Below are 27782 nucleotides of genomic sequence, written 5' to 3'. Positions count from 1 at the left end.
TCATGCGACAAACAAACAAACCTAGGGTTTCTGTAAATGTACCAAATCAAAGTAGTTCTAAAGTGGGTAAAGAAACCTTTACTCATCGCAATGTCCTGCACTCAGATATAAGAGTAAAGGTTTCTAGTGACATAAGCGGTCCAAAGTATACAATACAAGCAAATGAGAAGATTCAGGAAACTCCTATGTCTAATGTTTTGTTGATTGGGGACTCACTTCTGCGTTACTCAGGGAAGAGGTGTGCAGATGGTAGGGCTATCGTGATATTAATCCGGAAGCTAAAATTTCTCATATTAAAGATAAGCTTGGAAAATATAAATCTGCACAACCTAAAATAATATATCTACTTGTTGGTACAAACAACCTTGTTCATGATTATAATGGGGGGCCTGGGTATAATGGTGGTTGGGGTAAGCGCACGGTGCTTCACTCTATGGCTGACCTGTTGAGTACAGTAAAACAAGAATTCCCAAACTATCATAATTTTGTAAATAGTGTTCTGACAAGGAAGGATATCAATCAGAAAGCCCTTTTTTATTTTAATGAGCAGCTAATGCTGATGTGCAATAATTTCAACGTCGAGTTCCTTGACACTAGCGCTGTGGTTAAATATCATCATCTAGCGCGTGATGGGACACACTTGAGTCGGAAGGGAAATGACTGTTTTTGTGATCTTATTTTTCACTCATTGAAAATAATTTATGAGGCTGTGTCTGCTGAGCCAAAAGGTGTGTGTCCCAGCCCTCAGATATCCCATACTGATGATTCAGTTTCCCCTTCTTTAATTAGTAACCTGTCGGGAAACGGCACCGAGACTTTACCAACCAGTTGTAGAGTAGCTCAAGTTAATATTAGATCACTGAATACAGGCTTTGAGGAGCTGTGTTCGGTGATTGACGACTTCCATTTTGACCTGTTGGGAATCACAGAGTCATGGTTATCTTCGGAGACCCCCTCTCATGTTTTTGATGTCCCTTGCTATTCACTCCATCGTTGTGATAGACCCACTGGTTTGGGATATGGTGGTGGAGGTATAGTTCTCTATGTAAAACAAGAAATTAAGTTTGTTCGTCTTTATCTTCAAAATGTTGACAACCGTATTGAATACATCAGCGGTGTGGTTAATCTTAAAGGTTTGAAGCTACTTATCTGCATTGCATACAGGCCCCCAGACGTTCCTTATTCGACCTTGAGCTCCTTAATCCACGCTCTGTACATCGACGAGTCCCCAGGTGTTGATTCAGTGATTTTGCTCATAACTTTTTGATGTGAATCTTCTGAACCAAAAGAGGGCAGATGTAAAATATCTCGAAAGAATTTTTCAATCAATGGGCCTTTCTCAGATTATTAAGGAGCCCACACATGTCACAGAAAGTTCATTTTCTCTTATTGATTTGCTAATTGTAGACAAGACCCATTACCTTGACGTAGGAATGGTTGATACCTCCAACATTTTTACTCACAATGGTAGACGGATCACCGACCACAGGTTGACTTACTGTGACGTGCCTTGCAAAAAATCCAAATCCAAAAAAAGTTTATTACATATAGGAATTTTAGAGATTTTGACGGTGATACGTTTATTGATGTTGCTTCCAATATACACTGGGATAACATAATGACTCATCGAAAGGTGGATGATATCGCTAATGTGTTAACAACAAAAATAGTCCAAGTGATTGATGAATGTGCACCCTTGGTGAGAAAAAGAATAACAAGAAAGAAAGCTCCTTGGAGAGATTCAAACATAGCATACCTTACAAAAAAGAAGAATAATTGTAAACATACTTATTTGTCTCTGAAAACACAGGTTTCTAGGAATGCATACTGCAGGGCTCGTAATGCACTCAATGTGGCCATACGATCAGCGAAAAGGAAGTTATTTTACTGATACTTTGAATACAAAAAACTCTAAAACTTTCTGGGCTGCTTTAAGAGATGGTGGTTTGATGAGGTCAGTTGAAGAAAAGGACCATTCTGTTGAACTAGAAGATTTAAATCATTACTTCTCAACTATGGGTTGTAACGGGACAGTGAGCACAGAAAAACTGAAATTCTTTAACAATAACAAATGTGCAGGGATAGATTCTACTTTCACTTTTTCTCCTGTATCCGAAAGTAAGGTAAAGGAGTTTATGAACAGTATCACAAGTACTGCATTTGGTGTGGATGGAATATCCATAAAAATGGTTAGAGGCCTGAGTCCTTTTTGCATTGGAGCAGTTTCTCATCTGGTCAATGTATCATTGAAAACTGGCAACTTCCCTTCTAGTTGGAAGCAGAGCGTGGTGGTTCCGCTGCCAAAGAATCTCAATCCTACCTTAGTTTCAGACTTTCGACCTATCTCAATCCTTCCTGTCATCTCCAAAATACTGGAAAAAGTTGTGGCAGAACAACTAGTCTTATATTTAGAATATGAAGGATTACTTCCTGAAACACAGTCAGGATTTAGGCAGGGTTTTAGCACTTGCTCAGCACTTCTCAATGTCATTGATGAAATTATTTCAGCTAAAGATAAGGGCCTAGAGAGTGTGATTACTTCCCTTGACTTCTCCCAAGCCTTTGACTCGGTGAATTTTGATTTGTTGCTAGCAAAGCTAAGATTTTACCAGTTTGATGATATCTCAGTTAGATGGTTTTTCATCTTATTTGTCTGGGCGTACGCAACGTACAAAGGTAAACGGGAAGTTATCGACAGCACTTCCTAGGTTCGTCGGTGTTCCTCAAGGCAGTTGCTTAGGACCGATTCTCTTTCTTATATACACAGCAGATTTGAAAGATCACTTAAGTCACTGTTCTTTGCATTCCTACGCGGATGATTCACAGCTATTGATTTCTTTTAAACCCTCAGAAACGGCTGAGGCTGTCCGTCATGTCAATACTGATTTAGTGAGTGTAAAGAAATGGTCAGACGATCGTGGTTTGCTATTGAATTCTAATAAATGTTCTGTGATGCTTGTAGACCGGTTATCTTCGAGTAGTCACTCTGTGAATAGCTGCGCTGAACGGTGTATATTTGTGGACGGTAAGCCTTTGATGGCAAGTAATAGTCTAAAGATTCTTGGTGTTACTATTGACCCCCAACTCGATTTTTCCAATCATGTCAAAGCTATATGTAAAACAGTGACAATGAGATTAAAGGCCCTTTACAGATTAAGCACAATTTTGCCAGAATCTTCCAAGCTGGAAAATTGTTCGAGTCAACAATATTTCCTGCTATACATTATGCTCTTCCAGCTTTTGCTTGTTGTCTGACTCAGGAAAATTTGATTGATACTGTTACTCGTCTGCCAAAACAAAGCACTGAGATTCGTTTACAATCTGAAAAATTCGACCACATCAGCGAGTACAGATTAAATGCTAAGGTGTTGTCTATCATGGGTGTCTCCGACTTGCAAACCGTCAATCTGGTCCACAAAATTCTTCAGACGGGGAAAACCTGAATATCTCAGGAATAAGCTGGTATTCAGGCAAGAAATTAATGTACGTAGTACCCGTCAGAACAGCCTATTGCACCTACCAAAGACAAAGCTGGAAACGGGGAAAAGGGTTTTAGTTACTTTGGACCAAAGAAATACAATGCTTTGCCACCCACTTTAAAAAGTTATAGCTGTAAGAAATTTAAGGGGAGTGTGAAGGTGGTGTTTGCCTGACCCATGCATATGCATCAGGTTTAGTTTAGTGTTTTACGTTTATTTTATGGTTTACTTTATTGTTCTCCATGTATTCTATATGTCTGACAAGAGTTTTCATGAAAAACAGTTTTTGTACTGATGGACGCTTGCTTAATAAAGACCTTATTTATTTATTTTATATTAATTTTATGAAGTTGAACGTATAGCTTTAACATTTTGTAAACAAAATCTACAAGTTAGACATCACAATGTGAGATACCAAAATATTGCTAAAATTGGATTGTACAACGTTACAAAATGAAACACGAATAAATTTGAGATAACCGTTCTTTTTTCCAACTTTTGGACGCCCCTCAACCTTTAAACACGTTCCCTTTCCTTACAAATACAACAGAAAATCAGCTTTCCATCCTGGTGGTTAGTTTGGTTACAAATAAAGTTTTTTTTTTTAATTTACCATTTTGAATAATGTGATTAAAGAAGCGAAACATATAGCAGCCATTCCTTTCTTATTCTTTTCACAATTTTCTATATCCATATCCATTTCTATTTATGTTTTAATATCAATGTAAAATAGTGAATAAACTATATAGTATTTTATAATATATTCGTTTAAGAAATAGCTACAGTAAAATAATTGATTAATGAAATATCCAGTTACCCCAATGAGCATGTAGTAGTTCTCTTTGATAGCTCCGCAGCACCCGAGGAAAGCGATGAAGAACACGATGGATCCTGCGATGATCAGGACTATGGGAGGAGCAAGGACCTTGTTCTCCAGGAAGTGACTGTAACTGCCGACTTCTGTCAGGACCAGAGCTCCAAACTAGGATTGATGGCCAGTCCAGAGAGCTGGAAGTGCGGAAAAAGAACGTTCTCGGGTTATCATAAATCACAATTTTGAACTGAATAAACTAAATATTTCGAGACCATTATTTTATTTTGTGCATTTTCTTTTCGTTTGAGCATTCCTTTGCATTTGTGGACATGATTCTGCACCTTGGCTTTCCAAATCATTTTCTTTATAGGCTAAATCTTTTGTGACCCCAAGGCAAATTGTTTTTGTCGCAATCTGTATATTCTATATGATGGACAATGATATCGATTTTTTGTCCCTTCCGCACCCAACTTCTAAGGCTTGTGTGTAAGAAAGTACTCTTCATGGGCAAAGTATTAATTGAACTCATTACAAATTACAAACTACTGGTCTCATGTTCACTGTCTTTGCTGTTATTTTATTTTATACTAGCTGTTACCCGCGCGAACTTCGTACACAATCCTTTAGAAAAGTCCTTATATTACTTAGTAAAAGCAATTATGCGCGATTAGCCGCGGGGTAACAGCTAGTTCGTCCAATAATTCGTATTATTTTTTATAACGAAAACTCTTCATTTTCAATAAAATACCAATTACAACCAAATACCCACGGCTTCGCACACGATTTCCTACAGAAAAATTGGGATATAGGAGGCATATTTCTTTTGAATGTCGTTTATTACCCTTCTGAGATAAATGATAGTCACTGAAAGATACTCCAAGCTCATGATCTATTTAAGATTTAAATTTTAAAACAGTCTCAATATGCACCTGTGAAATAAACTGGAATTTTTCTCCAATATTCCATGATTTTTGTATAAAATTGAACTATATTAGACCATCATGGACAGGAGTCAAAAAGTCGGAATTCATTAGCGCACATACAATGTAATAAATGAAGGCGCTCAATGTAATTTTGAAACGAAAATAGGCGAAACGAAAAAGTGTAAAGAAATTAAAAATAGTAATTAAATGATATAAACATATCTTTTGTCGCATTATATATGTTTACAAAGAACAGCTGATTAAATTTGAAAATGGCTCCTTCACATAATAACATATGTTTGCTGCAATGCATTTCTTACGGATATTTCTGTAACTTTTAGAGACCAGTGGGGCGGAATCCTGAATCGGGAACGGGATAAAAAGTATCCTATGTCCTTCTCCCAGTTCTTAGCTATCTCCCTACCAATTTTCAGCCAAATCGGTTCAGCCGTTCTTGAGTTATAAATAGTGTAACTAACACGGCTTTCTTTTATATATATAGATTCCCTAAGTTTCTTTAAATATAAATCATTGGAGGACTCATACATTAAATTAGAAGACCAACCGATCAGTCAACCGTCATTAAAAAAGTTTCCATCAAGGAAACTCTAAGTAACAAGGAGATTTATTAACAGTGTTTTGTTAAACAGTAGTTGAATAATTTATAAAGAAGGAACCTTATGAGTTAAGCTTTCTGTTTATATCAGTCATAATTTTCACCATAAAAACATAAAATAATGTATTTAAAATATAAGATAGGTATTGATTTATCAAGCACCTCGTAGAATGAACCGATAACAAAACATCGATCACAGAATAACAAAAAGGCCCACCCGAGTTTCCTCCTGCCTTTCGCATCATCTTTTTTCTCCCGTGGTGATCACCACTTACTGTTGGCTTCTGATCAGTTCTCTGTGGTTGGTCGGTGAGAGCAGACCCGTTGTGACATGTATTCATTAGTTCAGTTTTAATAATTATTGTTTTGCTTCCATTAAGTGCGTGTTTAGAGTTAGTTTGTATAGAATCAACACACACCATGGTTATTGTGATTACTGCGCGTTACGATGCTCTGGTGTAAGTTGTGTATTTTTACCTAGATTGTAGTTAGGTTAGTTATTCACCCGAGGAAGAGATCAGATTGGAGATCTTGAAACGCAGTGTTACTAATTTTTGTATCAATGAATAATGGAAAATGTGCAGACAACGATTGTTTACACTGTTGCCAGTTTTATACGTGTATGAAAAATTACTGTTGTCACAATATCAGGGAACAGCTGTTGTTCAGCAGCGGTTTGGCAACACTGCCTCAAACGTCATCGGGCTATTTTGGTGCGCGCTGCTCTCTAGTCCATCTAGATAATTTTATTGCGTTTAAGTCCGGAGGAGAGAGAAAAATAAGTATTTGATACATAGCCTAATGTTTGCTCTATATTTATCACCATACTTATTCCATAACACAAGTAATTTGTAAAATATCATATAGTACTATACTATAATATGAAGATAACATCTTGAGGCATGCCATCAGTGTTTAGTGGTTGCATGCCGGCCGGTTCAGATTGTTGTTGATATGGCTACTCATGAAACATTGGTTCGCAGTATATGTAATAAGCTGACGATGGTTACTGTGTCAATGTCACTACTACGACGTTAGAGTTTTTATTGCGTTTAATTGTTAGATGTTCTCTTTTTAAATAATTTAATTGCCAGATTAACCAAAAATAATTTACTTCTGCAATTCATGTGATTCATATGAAATAAGAATGATTTGTTTTAAACTCTTTGTTATAAAATGTACGAAAAATAAATTTTCAACACCAGTATTTCTCAAAACTAAAGATTCGTTTATTGCTTTAAAAATATCACTACACAAATGATATAGGCCCTACTATACTTTTTTATTTTAAAGTTTTTTTACGTCGTGTTTTTTATAGTACTAAAAACAATAATTTAATATTCATAATTTTATTTTAAATATTTACTTGCTTCAATATTTGCCCCTCATTGCATTCATAAAGCAGAGAGAGTAAGTTTAAATCAATACAAACAGAATTATTCACGGCACCAAGATTGCCGCGGCAGTAAACGAATGTAAAATATGTCCACGTTGTTGTAACTTTTATAGTTCACCTGTTTGCAACGGTTAACGAATAAGTAGACTTAAAATTAAAGAGAAATATCACAAAATATAGAAAATATAATAAATTACACTTGGATCTAGAAACTACAGGAACTACTATTGGTGAATATTAATAAACTAAAATATAATTGTCATTGGACAAAAATTAGTTTAATTTTAAGTTTTATTCGTGTAAAAAAGTATAATTTCTTCACATCATGACCAGATTGGATTAGGAAGAAAAATTGTATCTGGCTTTTATTTTTTGTATAATAAATAACACATCATGTAAATTAACGGAACCATAAGACTACAGTTGTTATTATTACGACAAACTCACTTAATAATATCTTGTCGCAGTATTAGCGAAAAGAAAATAACAATGAATTTTTAGTAAGGAGCTAAATCAGTCATACAGTACTTAGAAAGGTGAGAACAGCATGTTAGTATTTAATATTTAAGTAATACAGAAGTTATTCGACTATTATAGGATGTAAGAAATAAAAAATATTCTGTACCACAAGGTTAATTATTAAGCCTATTTTTGTTCTCGTGCTGATTGAATGCAATGCAAATTATAATTGCATGCATATTCTTATTGCGTTGTTGCTATAAATGATTATAGCATGTTATCCTAAATTTAAACTGGTTTGTCTGTTGGCACATAAATAAATTCAAAATATTTAAAGCAAAGCTTTCAATAAAAGACACCTTTGTTTATCTGCGTATGATAGAAACGATAGACGTTTAAAATAAATTCTAAACTAAATTACACTAAATTCTTGTAAACCCCCAAATTAATACTATTTCAACTAGAATAATACTAATTAATCTTGAATCAGTCAAACTAGTTAGTCAACCACCTGCAATAAAACTTGTTTGGTGAAATATTTTCAAAACCTTCTAGTAATTTAATATAAGAGATGATGAAATTAAGAATAAAAACAAATCTGTAGAATTAAGAATAAATCAATAATATACGATATTCTTAGCTAAACTAAAAATGTTGAGCAGCTTTGTTATAAAATGTCAGGAATATTCACAATCAATTATGTTTTATTCATTGTATTTATAGAGCATATTTATTATAGTATTGGAATTAATTAAGGTAAATATGCAAAAGTAGTACAAATATTCGAATAAAATATCATGTATATATACACGCTAACAAAGTTTCGAACTCCTTGGACTACTTAACAAACTTGGAGTTTAGTTAAGTTTTGTCAAAAACTGAACAAACTAAACGTTCAAAATCTGAAAAGTTCATTAAAAAATAACTAACACAAAGAAGGAACAATTGCAAAAAATTATTCTGTAAAACAAAGTCCAAGGGAGAAAAGGGATTTTTCGTATTGAGTGAAAGTGAGTAATGCAAATTTATACTAAATTAAAAGTACTAGCATAAAGAATGAAAATTTAGTACATTTAAATAAAGCCAAATTAAATCTCAAATTAGTAACCGCTTTATAATTAAACTTAATTACTCTATTTTTGGACCTTACGCATTTGTTTTAATACGTTTTTGCAGTAATTTTGAATTATGTGTTAACCTTACCAATATATGTTACATAATTGTTTAAAATTAAGTTTAATAATAATGAGATTAAATAAAAATTTTTCATCCGATGTGGTTCAGTGGAGTACATAGTTAAAGAGTTAGTACGAGATCATTAAAGAGTTAGTACGAGATCATTAAAGAGTTAGTACGAGACCATTAAAGAGTTAGTACGAGATCATTAAAGAGTTAGTACGAGATCATTAAAGAGTTAGTACGAGGTCAGTGTGTCTTACTGTAGATGCTCAATATAGGCTATGTATGAACAGTTCCTGTATGAACCCTGGGTCAACAGTAACTGAAATGCATTTTACTTGTTTTCTTTTATGTTTAATGTATTTTCAATTTCAATACTTACATAAGATATAATTTTACTGCTTAGGTTTACTTTTAAGAGAACAAGGGATTTTATTTGGTGATATAATATATATATATATATATATATATATATATATATATATATACTATATATATATATATATAATATAAGTAGATAGTAATATGGGGTTCCTGGCGCACTTTTCGGAGCCGACCGAAAAGCAATGTAAAATACTGTTCAATGTACCATAAAGGAAGCTGAGAAATAACACAGCAAATCTCAATGAAAAATTAACCGAATCTACAGTCGTTCGTCTCCAAAAGCGATCGGTACATTACTATCTACTCTGTGGAATGAAAAATTAACCAAATCTACAGCTGTTGCTTCTACTTTCTTAAGCTGTGCTTTGTAAAATGTTGTCAAATCTGCTACGAATAAAGGAAAAATCTTCGAAATCTTAATAAAATTTAATCAATTTAAAACATTTTTACTAAAAACATACTTTAATAAAAAACTTTTCTACTAAATAGTCACCAAACAACATGAACTCACCAAAGTCTCTACAATTTCTAGCATTAAAACAGTGCAACAAAGATGAATTCAGTGAATTGCCGGTTTATTCTCAACAGTTGATACCGTCTTTAAATGAAACAGAATTAAAAGAACTTGTAGAGTCTTTTGCAGAAAGAACGAAAACTGCACACGTGTACACACAAAAAACGAAAAAAATAAGGGATTATATATTTAATATAATTACGAAAGATATTGAAAAGAAAGTAAAAAATAAACAAACAGAGAGTTTTCATCGTTTTTTTATGACATTTTTCCCATATTATACGTTCTTTCAAGATAATCAAGACTTAATTGATGAATTTCTTAGGAATTTTTGTGAGTATCAAGATTTATCAACACAATTCATTAAAGAGCATTATAGAATTTTTCTTATAGAATATAGCCACATTTTGTGTGAAACAAAAGGTATTACTGTAGATAATATTCCATGTGATTCCTATGAAGAAAGACACCAACTATGGTTATCAAAACAGTACTATGACGTGGGGAGGGACTGCAAGTTTTAGAGTTAAGACTTTATTCTACAAAGTTAATTGTTATAATTTCTTTATCTTTAATAGTCTTCTTTCCAGTAACAATCAAGTGTAATTTTTCATTTTTGTTTAATTCTTTAATCTTTTTCTCATCCAAAACAGACAAAAATCTGTTCGGCAAGTGTACTTTACAATCTTCCAACTCGGCAATTATTGTAAACCCGAATTTATCTTTCATTTTCTCCAAATTCAAGATTCTATGTTTCTTCCTTTCTTCCAATTCATTTAACTTCTTATACTCTTTAAACTTACATTCTCCAATATCATTTAACTCTTTCAAGAACTCCATTTAAATAGAAAAAATTTAAAGACGGAAAAAATGAAATTCGCTAACCTTCACTCGAGAAGTCGGGGAGAATGTGAGTAAAACCGCATTCTTTTCAAGAGGTTCTTCGTTTAATTTCTCCAAATGTACTATAAAATCATCGAGGATTTCTGGTTCAAAATCATAAACAAATTCAACATCCAGATAATGAAAAAATACAGGTAATATCTTTTCATAATAAACGTGTGTATCGATACCTACAAAACCTAATGTATTCTTTGAAAAGGAAAATAATTTTGTCAATGGTTCCAAGAGATAAGTAAAAATTTTTATTCTGTTTTCTAAATTCTGTAACAAATTTTGTTTGCTTCTTGTCTCCATATTGCAATTTTGTAAGCAGGTTTATTCAAATGTGTTAATTTATTTCGAAATTTCTTAGGTTTAGGTCTTTCTAACAAAATTAAATTACAACCTCTACAAACTAAATATCTTTTATCGATAATTTCTCCTCTATTAGAACACTTGTAACAGTTGGCATTATACTCTTCCATTTAAACAAAAAGATTTTTTTATAAATGGAGATTATGGAACTAAGTCTGCCGAGATATAAATTTTTTCAGCGCAAATGTTTGTGTTTACATTTCTACAACAGAGATAAATAGAAATAATTTCATTCTAATTGTACAACTATTTAGGATATTATGTGTACGATTACAAAGATTATTCCGGAAGAAATCGAGATTTTTCATCAGCGAAAGAGTATATTTTTGAAGTTTTAGAAGGAATGAAAGAGAATAATATGAACATCATCAATTATTGTAAAAGACAAAATGAATGATTGTGTCTTTGGTGTAGTGTTGTTAGTGTGCGTGTTTGCGCTATGGGGAATCACATCACATTCAACTTCTACGGTGTCTATTGTTTAGAGACTTGGCCCTGCACTGCTACTGTCCAACCAAGTTAATGGCTAGGAGCTGTAATTCGGGTCTTAGACTCTGGAATTTTTTTGTTCCCAAGTCTCATTTTTCTTTGGTAACTACTGTGTAGAAGTTGATGGAGAGATACAATTAGGGAATTTGTGTCGGGTGTTTTGTAAGTGTAATGTTGTATTAATGAATGATGTGAATGATGAATGTAATGAAACGAATTAAGGAAGAGAAGGAATGTACGAATTAAGGAAGAGAAGGAATTAAGGAATGAAGTGGAAAGGTGAGGAAGCAAATGGCGCGCCAACCACAGTTGTCATTACTCGGCTTGTTCTATAGTCATTACACTATGGCCACTCGTGTAAAGACTTGTCCCCAACCACTGAACGACAACCATGTCTTCCTCAATAAAAAGCGCGCCTGAAGCTCTGGGATTTGAACCCAGAACCTCAGGCTTTGAAGGCAAGCGTCTTACCAACTGAGCTACGGAGAGTCTCGAAAGTTATAAGCTATATCTCTGCTATATAAGTTGTTCAATTAGGATTGCTAGTTTACAAATTTATTAATAATTTTATATTTCAAAAACCACTCAACCGATTTTAATGAAATTTGGTACACATATAGTAAATACTTAACTCTTTCGACTTAACTTATCCATAAGGGTGAAATCATCCCCTATTTCTTAATATTCATAAAAAAATAAAAAAAATTATCAGAAAAATCTGAAACTTCAAAAACAAGCGAGTTCAACTTAAAATTTCATGAAAAATAACAAAATTTTCAAAAACTACCCCAATCATCCCTTATCTTAAAACTCTTATATCTCGAGAACTATTGGAGCTTTTTTGCTGAAATTTGGTATATAGGATCAGTAAATATTAAAGTATTTTTTAAAATCATAACTTCCGGTCCAACCCTTAAGATGACCTTGGAATAGTTTTTTTGTTAATATCATCCCCATTTTTTAAGATATTCTTTTGAAATTAAAAATGAATACTTATATCAATGTCTTTAACAATTCTGTAAAGTTGTAGAATTTATCCAATGAATAATATAGACAATAAGACGATTTTTTTCAAAAATTTTACTGAATTTCTCTAATATCGTTCTTAATCACATCATAGGCTAAAAATTTCTCAGAGACAACAACAACATAACAAATCGCGTTTTGTAACAGCTTTTTGAAAATCCATATTGATAATTATATCGTTCTTTGAACCAGAAATATTTGTCAAACTCTTTGTTGTATCAATGACATAAATAGGTCTATTCGCTAAAAATTCTTTAGGATTGTAATACATTTCCTTATTATTACAGTAAACTTTCTTAAAATCTTGATACATCTGATACATGATTCTGAAAAGACCTCCTGAAATGTTTAAATTTTGTAATTCATCTGGATAATAAGAACCGTTCAATTTTACTCTGATATTTTTTACATTCAAACTATCAAACTTTGAAGGATTTTTTTCTTGATTATTCTGTCTATCTGTTTGAAAACCAATGATAACGAACTTGGGATTGAAGATATTTCTATAAATGTTTGTAATATCGAACGAATAAGTTGTTCCGGAAATACCTTTTTGTTCAATACATTGCCAATCTAGAAAATTAAACATAATGTTTTGACTTTTTGTAATTTCATCAATCAATCTAATTTTACTCGTGGTTTTATAATCAATCATTGGAACTCTAATAAAAAAATCTGTAATTGTTATTTTTCCATCAACAGGCATAACATTTCCAGTTGCAGTCTTCAGAATCACATCATCGTCTTCTGCTCTTATAAAACTTAGATAAAATCCTCCTTTATAGATCGGAATAGTAACATTTTCAAAAAATCCTAATCCAAAATGAGATAAATTTCCAGCTGCTTCAAAAACACCAAATTTAAAATCTGATTCAAAGCCATTAGAAGTTTGAGAAATAACATCACTTTTTGAATACGAAATAGTTCCTTTAATTGTGCTTAATTGGCCACAGTTTTCGACTTCTTCTATCAATTTATTGTGTTTTCTTACTTCAATCTTAGAAAATAAAAACGGTATAAAATTATCGATTAATCTAACATTATCAGTTCCAAGATACGCTTGACCATCTTGTTTTGTTAAAGTTCCAGAAATATAAAACTGGAAGTTAGACGAGCAAAAGTTATCTCCAAAATCAATATTAAACTCAGTTCTTTTATTCGGTTCATTCAAATGTTGTTTACTAATTGGATAGAAATTTTTAAACTCCGCCCTTTCAATATCACTAGCATATTTTCTGTAGTCCGCCATTTAATAAGAGAAAATTTAGAAATTTTAAACATCATGTATAAGAAAGATATCATTTTTTCATCGATCTAATGTACGTTTTTTATAAGAAAAGATATAAATTTTAGTAAAATAATTAAAAAGATTAGAGTCATTTTTTAATGATCTACTTCGTCATATTCAGGATTCTCTTCCTTAAATTTTGCGATCTCGGTCACATATTTCAATAAAATTTGCACAGGATAGTAACCGCTATCTATAATATTGTTCCAATCAACTGTATCTTTATTTTCATCCAAAAACTTTATACTCAAGTGTTGATAGAGACAAAGAACAGACATATGATCTTTTAATTGATAATGTATATTTTTTTGAATGAACTCTGATGATAAAGTTTGATATTTAGCAATGTTATACCAATTCAATTTGTTTACGTATAATCTCATCATATCTTCGGATAATTCATATTTTTGAGAAATGTCATCCCAATGTTCTTTTTTCAAATCTCTTTCGTGTTGCATGATAAAAAGATCGAAAGCACTGTAATGTCCCGCCATCTCTATTTATTAAGAAAAAATTTCAAAATCAAGTTTTTATAAATTGGCTCTTTTTTGAGTTACATTCAGCACATTTTCCCGAAATTCTTTTAACTCCGTTAATGTTTGCATAGTATTTTATATCATTTGTTGCAGTTTTTTCTTTACATCTCACACAATATATGAGCGCCATTTATATAAGGAAAATTAGTCATCATAGCCGCCTACTCCATTAAATCTGTTGTCGATGTTTTCAAAAGTTTTATCGACATCTTCTTTAAATTTATTAAAAGTTTTCTTCTAGTTTATTTACTTTATCGAGATATAAAGAGTATCGATCATCTATACTTTTAAGTAATTCATTATTATGTGTTTATTTGCTCATTTAAACGTGTACCAAAATCTTCAAAAAAGTTTATTTTCTCATTGAAATGTGTATCAAAATCTTCCAGAATTTTGTTAATTACTTCACCAACTAATACATTAACACTTTTTTTATATGTATTAAAGTTTTCTTCTAGTTTATTTACTTTATCAAGTAATTCACCAACATCGTCTACTGATCTTCTATTTCTGGCTTCTAACTTGTCATAGACTTCTGTTGTAAAATCTTTAACATGCTGTTTATGATTCTCGTAATTTTGTTTTAGTTCATTAAACATTTTAATAGGATCTTCTAATTGAATCATTACAACAACATCAAATGGATTAATTCCTTTACTAACACCGCTAATTCTTTTTCCTTTAAAATCTAAGGCATTTTTAACATTCGGATCATGTAAATCAACAATATCGATGTTTTCTGATAATTTTAGAGGTTTTAAAATTTGTTCTTTAACAACAACATCATGTTTGTCAATACCAGGTCGAACACCGACAATTCTTTTTTTATTAGCCAAACTAACATAATTCTTTTCAACTTTGATCGCTTCAGTAATTTTATCAGCTTTTTCGATATGAGACATTAAATTGGTAAATAATTTTTTTACACCATCATCAACTTCTTTTTCCAATGTTTTTATTTTATCAGCAACTTCATTTGAACTCATGAAATTTGCAAGTTTGTTATCATATTCTGCTTTAAAATCTTCAATCTCGACAGCAAACATATCTGAATCTGGAAGGTTTTGTAATACATTTTCTAACTTGTTATCAAACTCATTTCTCAAACTATCAAAATTGAAACTATTATCTACATTTTGAATAATTTGTGTACCAAATACGTCAAAAATATTTTGTGAATCCATATTTATTAAGCAATAATTTGTTAACAGCTTCTTTAAAATCTTTACCATTACTCAGTTCATTCAACACAAAAACACATAAATGACCACAAATTGGGGGATCTTTATAATCTTGAATCTGAGAATCATTGTAGTAGACGCTTGATTTTTTTAAATATTGGATCAATTCTTTCGGTGGTTTGTCCTCAATTCTTCCATACGAATCAAAATAATATGCATTCTTATCATTTTTATAATAACAAATCCAATGTGTTCCACTTCCCATAATCGAGTCTAAATTCACAATTCCACATTCAAATTTCTTAACTTTTTCAGGTAATGTATCTCTCATGAAGATTCCTCTAAAATGTTTAATATTTTTGCAGATTTCTTCCAATTCCCCGAATGTTAAAGGTTTAAATTTTTTTTTTTCAATGTTTGATTTCACGTAATTCAAAGTTTTTTCATCTAATCCAGATCCTGTAACATCTTCCAACTCTTTATCTAACCAATTTTAAAATGTTTCGAACAATAGGAATCACATCCTTTTTAACGATTGGAGCAGCTTTACGAACATAAGGAACAACATTTTTAACAACTGGAATATTTTTCTCCAAAATCTAATAAATCTTTCAAAAGTCCACCATTTTTAAGTTCTTTCAAACTGATTATAAGAAAATTCTATTCTGGTTCCTTTATTGTTTTTTCTTATGTTTTTCGAGTTTATTGTATTGTCTATTTGTTAAAAATATCTTATCTTCGCCATTTTTTAGTTGATCTATTTTAAATTGAATACTAACGGGTATTTTCTTCTTAAAAGCGGATTTTATTTTTTCTTTCTGATTTTTTGCTGAAATTTACGTTCACCTCCATTTATATAGTTAAAATTTCAAGTTCTCTTCGATTCCCATTCCTAGTTTTCTCTTCAAAAACATTGCTCCAGCTGTTGGAAAGCGCAACAAATCTTTCACCTAAACTAGCATCTTTTGATAAAAATCTATCCATTGCCTTATCTTGCAAAACTTTATCTGCGATATGTCTGGAATTTGTGTCTCTATGTTTTGCATAAAAAATATCGTGTTCCATAGCAGCTTGATCTAATTTATTTATACCAGGATCTCCTCTTTTTAGTCTTTTTTCGAGTTTTGTGCCAGGCCCCAGATACTGATAAGTTGGTACGTGTAATTCAAAAGGTAAATTGTTGATAAAATCATTCAAAAGTCCACTACCCTCAATCATAGATGAACTTATTGCCGGCAAAACTCGTTTTAAATATTTAATTCCATCAGGTTTTTCAATCATTTCATCAAGTTTGTTCGAAATAAAATCTTTAATCGCTTTCTTTTCGTTCAAAAAATTGTTGTTTCCAGCCTTTTCTTGAGCATAAATATAAATTAATAATTCCATCGAGTTTTGTCAAATCGTCGATATATCTGTATTCAATCTTATTATCACTGTATTTTCTCACACCTGATCCTTCGATTCTTTTTTCCCAAATTGGTTTAATCAAATTGAGATATTTTTTACCTTTACTTGACTTTGGTTTCTTAGTTGATGGATCATTATTTTTGTAAATTGAATCAGATTTCCATAAAATTTCAGTATACTTTTTCAAGTCTTCTTCAGAATATAAACCGTCTTTTGGAACATCAGTGCCTGTTAATAATCTCCATAAACCTTGAGTTCCTTCATATGTTTTTTCATTAATAATGATATCATTATGCTCAAAATTCACGGGCAAATTTCCAATCATAAAACTTTTCTTTTTTCTGTCCCAATACAAACCAAATTTATCATCCTTTGCTCTAGGAAGAAATTTTTTACCAATTTCACCAATTATTATATCCGTTGTTCCAGGACTTATTGGTTTCAAACTATGGTAGAGTCTTCAATGATTCGAGGTCTAAATGGTGTTGAAGATGGTAATTTTGGCAATTCAAAACTCAGATTCTGGTATCGAAATATCAGCAAATTGTCGTACAACTGGAACCAAATTCATTAAATTTTGATTATCGCTTAAAACATTTTCAATTTTGCCCTCAACATTTTTTATTGCAGAAAGTTACAGGTTGATTAATTTTTTGAATAAATTCTTGTTCTTTTTCATCAATTCGAATCTGTTCTTTAAATTCTTTGATTAATTTCTTTTCTATTTGATCAAGTTTTTTGTTTCTTCTGAAGTTACGTTCGCCATTTATTTAGGAAAATTTTGAAACGTAAACGTGGAACGTGGAAACGTGAACACGAAACGAGAACACGAAACGTAAAACGTGAACACGGAACGTAAAACGTGAACGTGGAACGTGGAAACGTGAACACGAAACGTGAAAACGAGAACACGAAACGTGAAACACGGAACGTAAAACGTGAACGTGAAACATGAACGTGAAACATGAACGTGAACGTGGAACGTGAACGTAAAAACATGAAAACAACTAGATTATCACACGTTTATATTGGAAAATTTATTCAAATATTTGCCATTTTTAGGCTTCAAAGTTAGATTAATAGTTAAAAATCCATAGTCTTCTTTCCAAATTTTATCACACAATTCATTAAAGTGGTTAAAACTCATATCAGATCCCACATAATTGTTGTAAATCTTTCTCGAATAGTGATCGTCTTGCTTAAAAACACACAACATATTCAAATTATTTCTAATAACTTGTTTATCAACATTTGAAAAGCATTGAGAAAGATAGATACAAGAGATATTTTTGTGACGAGACATTACGAAATATTCCTTGATAACGTCTTGATTTTCCAAAATACAATCATCAAAAACGATTAAAGAATTCGGTTTACATTCGCTTAACGGAACTATGTCCTCGGAAGCATTATAAAAATATGATATTTTCTTACTTAAGTTCTTCTCAATATTTTCAAATCTTTCTTGTAATTTTTTATAGGCGTCTTGTTCTAAAGATTTACTAAAAACATACAAATTGGAATAAGGAATCAACCTATTGTAGATAAAATTCAATAATAAAGTTGTTTTTCCACATCCACTTGAACCAACAATTAACAATCTGATTGGTTGATCTTTCTTATTTTCTTCAAACGTTTGAAGTTTTATCTGATCTTTTTGCTTTAAAAATTTCTCCATTTAAATAGAAGATTTTCATCTTGAAGCAACGCTTGCGAAAATGAAGCTGTTCAAGTTGACTTCAGAAAGCTCTAAATTAGTTTTAAACTTGGAACATCCTATACACTTAGAGGAAGAATCAAATTATTTTATCGGTTTAAGCGGCTTTTATTCTGATAATTTTGTAATAAATATTAGTGAAAGTTCTCCTTATTGTATAGGATTTAGTGAGAAGAACATAACAAAATACTATGGTTTTAAACAAAGGATATTATACTTTCGATCAAATAAAAAATTCCCTTAAAAATTATCTGAAAACATTCAAACAATCAGATAAATCTTTAAACTTTGACGAAAACAAGTTTGAAATGCAAAAAAATTATCTCTCTAATAAAATTCAAATAAAAATCACCAGTAAGAATAATGTTTTCAGCAATTATTGTAGATTTGTTAGGGTTTGTTCAAGAAACTATTGAGCCAAATCAGGTATATTTAGGAAATAAAACGCCAAAATTTAGACCGTTCGATGTAATTGAAGTGCACTGCAATCTCGTTGAAACCTAGTGTTGCTTATGGATCAAAAATCAGTGAAAAACCGAATGAAATCGATTATATTCCAATTAGACAAAATATTAAAAGAATTCAAAAAAATCGTTCTGACTATTCAAGACTCTGAAGGAAATCTATTAAATAATGAGAGTAAAAACAACAATATATTTAAGATTGCAAAAGGAATAAAAATGAGTTGATGATGATGACAAAATTCAATATTTTTACTTAAAAAACAAGGGGGCTATTCGAATGGCCCCTTAACAATCTTCATCCTGACACTGTTTTTATCAATGAATCTGGCCTTCATTCTCAAAATAAAAATTACTAGTTAAATTTCTTTTCTATCTAAATGGAGTCAGTTGTAGACCTACTCAATAATCAACTTAGATTTAAAAGCAAACATATCTTTACAATTGTTGACGAAAATAATGAATTTTGGTTTAAGGCTAAAGATGTTGCAGAAATATTGGAATTTAAAAATACGAGACAAGCTATCATAGATCATGTTAAAGAAAAATACAAAAAAAGCTTTGAAAACATAGATTCTGACAAGGGTATCGAATCGCGACTCTTACAAAAATTACATCCAGACACTATTTTCATCAATGAACCAGGCATATATTCTTTAATACTGAAATCTAAAATGAAGATTGCAGAAACGTTTCAAAATTGGGTTTTAGAAGAAGTTTTACCGAGTATTAGAAAATATGGCGAGTACAAACTTGAAAACGAAAATAAGCAGTTAAAAGATAAAATAAAACAGTTACAAATTAAAGATGAAATGAAATCATTGAAAATAGAGAATCAAGAATTGCGAATGGAATTAATGAAGAGAGATATGGTATGTAAAGATTTTGATAAGAAAAAACACCATGTTTTTGTGTTAGTTAAGAAGAATCACATGTGGGAATGGCCTTATTACGTTATCAGAGCTCAGAAACGAGAAATACCAAACCGATTAAAAACATCTAAAAATAAATTATCCTGAATTAGAGATTTTGTTCATTGATGACGAACCAAATTCTATCAATCTCTACAACCAAATGAAAGAATCTTTGAATATTTTATACAACGGAAATCATTTTACTACAAATATGGCAGAATCTCGACTGATTTATAGAATATCTAAATTACACGATGAAAATGTTTCTAAATTTTACTAAAAACTCTCGATTTATTATATTTTGTTTGTAAATGTTTAGCATAACTAGGTAACCATTGTAGAATTCTTTTTTCATATTCACAAGGCATTTCGTTTTTATAACTTTCGCTGAAAATTTTTTTAGCACAATCTTTGCAAAAAGCATCTTTTCTATCTTTACTATACTGCCAGTTATTAAATTCAGAAATATTTTTAATTTCTTTACAAAAGTAACACTTTTTCTCTTCTAAAGTTAATTTGTTCATTTTATCGTATAATTCCTTACAATAACAGTCTTTTCTATTCTCTTCTTGACACTTTGTACATTTCTTTTGAGACTCCATTTATATAGAAAAAATTATTACACGATGAAAATGTTAAACTCTTAACTTATGATATTTTGTTTGTAAATGTTTTTGATAATTATTTAACCATTTTATAGTTCTTCCACATTCACATTGAGTATCTTCATAATATAATCTATGGTGATTCTTCTTTACACAATCTTTACAATATGAGTCTTTCTTATCTCTACTATAGTGATCACTATTAAACTCTGAAATTTTTTTAGTTTCTTTACATTTAAGACATTCTTTATCTTCCAAAGTTAATTTTTCTATTTTATCATATAATTCTTTATGATATTCCCTTTCACAATCTTTGCAATTATAATGCATTCCATCTTTCCTATTTTTATCTTTATAAAATTCATTTAAATCTTTAAATTCTTTGCACTTTGTACATTTCTTTTGATGCGCCATTTATATATAGAAAATTTATATTACAGTTTTGACTTCTTCAATTCATATTCATAAAACTTTCCGGTTATTTCTTCATTATTTAAATCTTTTATACTATAAGTTACAGGATCTGTGTTATTAATTTGATAAATCACAAAGATTTCTCTTGACCAATTGTTCTTATATTTGCTCGAAAATGTTTGTTTTTTACTAACAATTCTTACATGATCATTGACTTTAAATTTAGTTTTCGTGTGAATTTCAGGTGGAACATACTTGAAAACGGTCTCTAATAACTCCTTTTCTGCATCCTTATCTACGTCTTTCGGTTTCATTTTGATTGTGCTGTGAACTGTATCGTTATAATTGTTTACGATTTTTTGAAGAATATCGATCCATTTAAAGTTTTTATTAATCTCAAAAATTACTTTCATTCTCTCATTTTGAGTTCTGTTATATCTCTCTACAATACTTGATTTCTCTTCGTTTTCAGTATGATAAATCTTAATGTTGTATTTCCTCAAAACATCGTTAAATTCTTTATTTTTAAACTCTAAACCCTTATCTGTATGAAGTAGGTTAGGAGGTTTGTGATTGATCCTTATGGCATCTTTTACTATATCTTCGAAAGCTTTTGAAATATCCTTGCCGTTTTTTCTTTTGATAGCTCTTGACCAAGCATATTTTGAGAAAGTATCAATAATATTTAACATATACTTAAATCCATCATTTTGATCTGAATAGTTAGACATTATAACTAAATCTGCTGCCCATAAATCGTCAATTCCTAATGTTATAATTTTTCTCTTTTTAAACTTTTTTCGTACTGGTGCATGAATTTCTCGAGCTTCAATCTCTATCTCATCTTTAGTCTTCAATTCTTGCTTAACAGGTTTTGGATTTGGATTCTTTATAAACTTACTCTTGTTTGTCTTACATTTTGAACATTTTGCAGCAATTCTATACAATCCATTTTGAGTTTGAACGATTTTTGAATCTATATTTTTCGTTTTCTTTTTACACTTGTGACAGTGAATTAAATCATCTTCCATTTACATATCAAAGTTTCCAAGTTTATTTAATTCGTCTAATATATCTGTTTTATAGCCATACGGTACTGTATCGATCTTATTTTCTAGGACAATTCTCTTATCATCTTTAGCGTTCAGTGCCAGCTTGTTTATGGTAACAGTGTACAACTCATGTTTATAACTTTTGATGACTGTCATCTCCCTAAATTCTTCTTTATCTTTGAACAAACATCTCTTCAAGTTTTCGATATTTATTGTTTTATTTACAACGCTTCTCTTAATTCCTTTACACCTAACTGGGTTTTTATCTAGATATTTGTACGAGTACATCTTAGACCTTAAACCACAAAATTCTTCTAAAACTTCGCTATTTAACTCATCTTTGAATTTCCCTATTACCTTCTTATTTTTAGTAGTGAAAACATTCGTGATCTTTTGGATAATCACTTGTATCAAAGTCATCTATATTTTCTTTAATAATTTTAAAAGGATCTCGTTTCAATTCTAGAAAATAACTGTCTGTATCCATGTAACACAGATTCAAATCTGGATCAAACTTCTTTAATTTGTTGTAATAAAACTCGTACATTAGCAATTTTGAGAGGTCGAGAACTGAAAATCCTATGTAAATCGGTTTGTTAAATTTTAACCTTTTGTTTGTACATGTGACTCGCTATACAGTTGTCGTCAAAGATGTTAAAGCATTTGAAATTTGTTTTCTTAGCTTGTTTCATTGAAAATTCTTCATTTCCAAGCTTAATATCACATCTGTTTCTCACATTTTCCATAGATTTTCCAAACACTGAGTTGTTCATCAGCTTATAAAAGTCCTTTTCAAAGTCGCTTGTAGCTTTGGTTCTCATGTTTGTGTTAAAATCAATGTATTCTTTCATAAAAGGCTTCTGATCGAATGCAATAACTCTATTCACATGTTTCAAAATCATACCTTGTTCCAAATAGAACTTCAAATTTCTCGAATGAACAACGTATTCAGTTTTATCCAGTAGAGTTGTGCAAAGTTTGTTTTTAAAATGTTCTGGAGCAAGAGAACATCCTTGTGATGTTCGTGTAAATTCGTTGGATATCCAAGATCAACTTCGAGAATATAGCCATAATCTTCGTCGCCAGTGAGTTCCAAAATTGTTTCTTGCCACTCTTCTTTTGTATACGTTTTAGGATCCATCCACTTGATATCGCCGTATGGTAAACTTTGCATGAGGCCATACCCATAAAGGTTATTAGCATCGAGATAGAGTAAATAGTTTTCGGGCTTTGTCTTATCAAAATCTTTTAAATATTTGTTATTTGCTTTCACATATCGCTTAATACACTGAGAAATGCCTCCGCGAATACCTTTTTCGATCATCAAATACATATTATAATCACTAATTAATTGTAATTCTATCTTCGTTAATTTTAACATAGCATCCCATGCAAGACTGGGAGCTGTTAGATAATGTGCCGGATCAAGTTTATAGCAATTCAAACAAATATTCCTAAAATTTTCAAAGATATCAGCGAGCAATAGAACATCTTGAATGTTATAGAGATCAGAGTAATTTCCTAGATTTTTCTCTTTTAATTTGTTCCAAACATTTAAGTAGTGTTGAAAATCTTTCTCAGATATGCTCTCATCTGTCAAAAGTGAATAGAAATCTTGAATTCTCAATTCTTCTGTGTAATCAAGTTTTTCAATACTGTCGATAAATTCATAGGGAAATATTCCTTTTCCAGATAGAATTTTAAAAATCTCGTCGTCGTCATTTGGCTGTCTTTCTATTATCTCATTCAGTCCATCTTGTATAAAATGATTTGTATGTTTGAAGTCTTCTCTCTTTAGATTTTTAGCTAACTTTTCTATAGACGAGGCCATGAATCTGAACGTGTCTACAAACGAAAACTTGATGAATTTTCTTGGCTTATCACCTTCGAATTCATAGCCATATCCAGAATTTACAGAATAATTTATATATTTTTCATCGGTGTTTGCAATCAAATCAACATTACCGTACTGTTTAGCCAATTCTTTTATGTACAAATGAGTATCGTAATTTGACATATTGTGGCAGAAAACGGGAATATTCTGAGGAAATTTCAAATTTAGATTGCAACATGCATGAGCTGCGCCTTGAAACTTGCCGGTTAAATGACAATGATCTCTCACTTTATTATAACTCTTATCTTTCCAACTATCAGGAGTAAAACCATACTGAATTGACCCAACATCATAAGCAGACCATTCACAGATATGACAAACGTTTGAATTTTGATACGAAAATTTCTTCTTCTTCTGTCAATTTCATAGGTTTCATGTTCTTAGAATTATATTTTTTCGCTATGTATTTCGATAATTTATTGAGTTCTTCAAACAATTTTGTCGGGACGTTTTTCAAATCTTCTTCATTTTGGGCACGATAACATATCGGTTTGTACATGCGATTGGTCACATTCGACACTAAATATAGAGTAAAACCATAAGGAATGTGCCTCTGAATCTTGGTTGTAGTTGATCTTTCTGGATTGTTCTTACATGTCGGAATCTTTTCCAATATGCTCTCAAAGTCCATATAAATTACGTACGGATGGTTAAATTTCTTTTGATAATTAGTAAATTTAGTTGTTTGACCTGGAAATGGCATAATTGACTTACAAACTTCATGATTTTTACAAATTTCTAAGTGATCTGTTAAATCTCCAGATTTGTAAAAATGGCTTAAAACATCTTCTGCAAAGAAATTTTCTTTCCTTATGCTTGGATAACTGAGAACTCACGAGTTTATTTAAATCGGTTATCAAAACATAATGAGATTTTTCTTCTTGTTTAACATACAATAAATCGATTTCTAACTCGGCATCATATTTTTCAGAAATTTGTAACGGAACAATATTGAGTTTCTCATCATAACTGTAGATATTTATAGACATTTTTGGATATTTGTACTTGGAATTGTAGCTTCGTTTTTCAAATATTTGTATATCTTTCAGAGACATTGGATACTCAAAACCTGAAAATATTTCGTCATTCACAAATTTTTCGTATTGCTTTACACGTTCACAGTCTCTTTCTGGTTTTTCAATAGCACATCTTATTGAGTAAATAAAGCAAAAATCATCTCTATTTTTTATATTTTATACAAGCTTTTTTATCTTTGATATTCTTTGGTAAATCGATGTATGATCCTGCATTCATCATTTCGTGTTTGTTAAGGCTCAAAACTAGTTGTTTACAACTTTTAAATGTCCATCCGGAACCTTTATTTGGATTATTCGTTTGTTCTCGATGTGTTAATTTATTAAATTGCTTAGTAATAAAGTCGTTTACGTCAAAGATTTCGTCTGCTTTGATAGTAAAATACATTAGACATGTTTGCGGTTCACCATTCACTAAAGTTCGTTCGTATTCACATTCCAAAGAGAGATAGCCCTTCATATTTTTAACATTTTCTTGAAATTTCTCGATTAAACTTTTAATTTCTGACCGCATAATTGAAAGATATTTGTAAATTGACATGGAATTGTCGTTCAAGTTTGTTAAAATGTATTGCTTGAAAAGACCGTGTATTGAGGATAAAACTTCTACATCAATGATATTTTCGGATTTTACTTTAAGAGTTTTATCAATTTCTTCGATCATTTCAGACTTGGTTTTATCGTTAGTACCGATAGCCAACTTTTCAGCTATTGAATGAAGTTTTTCATCATTAAATAGGTCGAGATTTTTTCTTTTCAACTTTGAAATTTCTCTTTAATTCACGTAATTTCTCAATATTAAACATGTTTTCGTGATCGGCAATTTTATTTTCTCTAGCCCACTGTCTTAAATAATTTAGTTCATTATTGTAAATTTGCTTGTTTTTTTCATGACTTTTAGAATTATAATGGCGATCATAGTTTTTTCTTAAAATTTCTATTTTGCAGAACGGACATGATATTTTATCGCGCTCCATTTAGATAGAAAAATTTATTTAACTAAATGGTGCTTGTAAACCAACGATTGCGCCTCTCACGGCGTGATATCACTACGGATATGACGCAGGCGAAGCGATTATCGTGATGGTCGGTCTGTAGTAGCACACCTCGACTGTCATTGAAGATTTTTCCTTTATTCGTAGCAGATTTGACAACATTTTACAAAGCACAGCTTAAGAAAGTAGAAGCAAACAGCTGTAGATTTGGTTAATTTTTCATTCCACAGAGTAGATAGTAATGTACCGATCGCTTTTGGAGACGAACGACTGTAGATTCGGTTAATTTTTCATTGAGATTTGCTGTGTTATTTCTCAGCTTCCTTTATGGTACATTGAACAGTATTTTACATTGCTTTTCGGTCGGCTCCGAAAGTGCGCCAGGAACCCCATATTACTATCTACTTATATATATATATAAAATAATGATTAATATGTCCAGATTGTAAGAGGCTTGTGAGTTATTTATCACAAGTGTGACAAGACGGTTTATGAATCAGTTCATAAGAACAGGAAGTTAAACAGATTGCAAAGAAATTTCAACACGATTGCCTTTCATGGTGGGATAATTGCGTGCAATTCTTGCACGATTGCAAACAATCCCTCACGCTAGCGCCAACTGAATTGTTTACCACCTGTTTCAACAGCTGTTTTCTTTATTAAGTTAACAACTGCTTTTCGTGAGTACAGCTGTAGTATATTTTTATTTCACAATTCAGTAATCAAGGAATAAAATTTGTGAAAAAAAGTAAAAGATACTAGACAGAACTAATTTTAAAGTATGAGGAAGGAATGAAACGTCAATAAAACTGTATTTATTTGTGGCAGAAGACTTTGATAACGATAAGAAGACCTGAAATCGTGGGAAGTCAGTAGCCTACGCAATGATTTTGTGAACCAGTATTTTATTATAAATGTTCAGTGTAATAATAAAATGTATTGGAGTTGTAAGTTGTGTTAATATCAGAACTGCATGAAAATATGGTGAAAAATGTGTTTGGAATTAAATACCAGAATGCATTGCTATATACAAGTTTCGTATATGCAAACTAAACTAAGCGGTTCTCCAAGGGTGCTGTATACAAATTGTAATTATTTTAGATTAATAAAAACCAAGGAGTGTAAATCTGCTATTTAAATAGTTTTCCGTGTCTAGGCCTATTCCTTTTCAGTGTGAAAAGACCGACTTTGGATAGGCTATATGTAATCAAATGTGTATCCATGAAAACCATTTTTACGTTTTTTTTTAAATTTTGAAGGGGTTTATTTCTACGCCAATGGGATTTTAATTGAGAATACTAAACTGTTTTACGGGAAAACTGTCCAAACCCACTTACAAATGTTTATTACGTCCCCAGGAATCGAACCTGCGACCTGTTAGAGAGCCACAACCTTACCTCTACACAACGGTGAAGTGTTCATAGGTACCTGTGTTCATATAATTAATTGTAACGTTGGTTGTGGCCTCGATGTATCTCTAACGCTTAAACTAATTTCTTTTAAGTTAACTATGATTGAAATTGAGATTTAAGATTATATTTATAAAAAAGTTGTTAACCAGACAAATGTATTTATGGTTTAGTAATGGATGTTGGAATTGAATCAATGTGTAAAATATAGTAAAAAATAACATTTTTTACTCTTAATAGTTTTTAAATTGGACGTTGTTATATAATTTCATAAATTTGCTTTTTTATACGCCTGTAATTTCTAAACTCTAATTTGTCACCAGAAGGCTTCAGAGCCTT

General features: G+C 31.2%; 1 pseudogene; it reads right to left on the bottom strand.

Annotated features, from left to right (window-relative positions):
• The window catches only part of LOC124372000, a 54359-nt pseudogene that overhangs the window by 7661 nt on the left and 18916 nt on the right, over window positions 1–27782 (bottom strand).

Source organism: Homalodisca vitripennis, unplaced genomic scaffold (genome assembly GCF_021130785.1).
Source record: "Homalodisca vitripennis isolate AUS2020 unplaced genomic scaffold, UT_GWSS_2.1 ScUCBcl_2394;HRSCAF=7110, whole genome shotgun sequence".
Taxonomy (NCBI): domain Eukaryota; kingdom Metazoa; phylum Arthropoda; class Insecta; order Hemiptera; family Cicadellidae; genus Homalodisca; species Homalodisca vitripennis.
This window is presented reverse-complemented; position numbering and strand designations above follow the sequence as displayed.